The sequence below is a fragment of the Chrysochloris asiatica genome, unplaced genomic scaffold, assembly GCF_000296735.1.
Source record: "Chrysochloris asiatica unplaced genomic scaffold, ChrAsi1.0 scaffold00051, whole genome shotgun sequence".
NCBI classification, from domain to species: Eukaryota; Metazoa; Chordata; class Mammalia; order Afrosoricida; family Chrysochloridae; genus Chrysochloris; species Chrysochloris asiatica.
Genome location: NW_006408569.1, coordinates 14852923 through 14854959, shown reverse-complemented (window position 1 = coordinate 14854959; position 2037 = coordinate 14852923).

Here is a 2037-nt window from a genome sequence, read left to right as displayed (position 1 = left end):
TTAGTCCCTTTTCAGATGTGTCATTGCAAAAGATTTTCCCCATTCTGTGGGTTCCCTTTTTATCTTTTGGTGAAGTCTTTTGATGCCCATATGTTTTTAATTTTTAGTATGTCCCAATCATCTATTTTGTCTACTTTTGTTTGTGTAGTTTTCAAAATGTTTGGTAGTCTGTGTATGCCTTGAATTAGAGCCCTTGCAAATGCCTTTTTTAAACAAAATAAAAGATGACTATACACATGGGCCTCACCAGATGGAATACACAGAAATCAAATTGATTACACCTGTGAAAAGAGACGGTGGAAAAGCTTTATATTGTCAGACAAAAGAAGGCCAGGGGCAGACTGTGGAACAGACCATCAATTGCTCATATGCAAATGCAGGCTGAAGCTGAAGAAATTAACAAGTCCATGAAATCCAAAACATGACCTTGAACATATCCCATCTGAATTTAGAGATCCTCTGAAGAACAGATTTGATGCATTAGACACTAAAGACCGAAGACCAGAAGAGTTTTGTGATGACATCATGAATGACCATCATATAAGAAGAAAGCAAAAGGTCATTAAGAAGAGAAGAAAGAAGGAAAAGACCAAAATGGATGTCAGAAAACACTGTGAAACTTTTTCTCCAGTGTAGAGATGCTAGAGCAAATGGAAGAAGTGAAGAAGTACAAGAGCTGAACAGAGAATTTCAAAGGTCAGCTCAAGAAGACAAAGTCAAATATTATACTGAAATATGAAAAGATCTGTGTTGGATGAAGTACAACCAAAGTGCTCCTTGGAAACTATGATGGCCAAACTTCACCTGTCATTTGTTGTTGTTGTCAGGTGCCATCGAGTCGGAACCGACTCATAGCGACCCCATGCACAGCAGAACGATTAGGACATACTGTCAGAAGGGACCAGTCACTGGAGAAGGATATCATGTTTGGTAAAGTTGAAGGTCAGAGAAAAAGAGGAAGATCCCCAACGAGATGGATTGGCACAGTTACCACAGTGATGGTCTGAAGTGTATAAAGGATTGTGAGGTTGGCCCAGGACCGGGAAGTGTTTTGTTTTGTTGTGCATAGGGTCACTGTGAGTCGGTACTGACTCAATGGCACTAACAACAACAACATGGGTCGGAACTGACTCGATGGCACTAACAACAAAGGAACTCTGGTAGTGTGGTGGTTACAAGTCGGGCTGATAAAGTCAAGGTCAGTAGTTGAGAGGTACCAGCTTTTCCTTGGGATTTTGCTCCCATAACAATTTGCAGCCTCAGAAACTCTGTGCAGGATTGCTATGAGTAGGAACCGACTCCATGGCACACCACCACCAACCACCAATTCTTTTAGAATGCAATGTATACACATATAAATTCTGAGACATGACTACAATACAGAAATACAAGCACACACTTAGGTAAATGGAATTTTATTATGCATCCTGCTCTATAACTTGCTTTTGAGGGTTGCATCTGACGAGACTGAGTCAGAAAAATATTAGAGACAAGGGACTCATCCCTAGCTCTCCAATCCCCTAACTGAGATTGCCTGCAGTTTTCTTGTCTGAACTTGCCCTACCCTCCAAGTCCCAAAGTCCCTCCCCTTATTATTAAAGATAAGAAATTCAGTCTTCCTCATCTGAGAATTGGACAAAGGAAGACCAATTGCCAATCACGTTAGGTTGGAATTATGTTACCATAAGGTATATTATTGCAGAGTTTTGTGGTTATATGATTTATTTAACCACTCCCCCTTTTAAATGTACACTTTGCAATCTAACAATGAACATCCTTGTATTTATACATGTTTGTACGTCCATACATTAGATTCTTTGAAGTGAAGTAACTGAGTCAAAAGGATGCACATTGAAACATGTGAGAGACATTGTCAACTGAACTCTAAAGTTTATTATTTTATCTACCACCAGTGTCATGTGAATACCTATTTCCTCACACATTATTACTGATACTAGATAGTCTTAAACTTCAATTTTTGCCAATCTGATGTATGATCCAAAAATAGTCTTATTTTAATGAACACTTCACTAATAA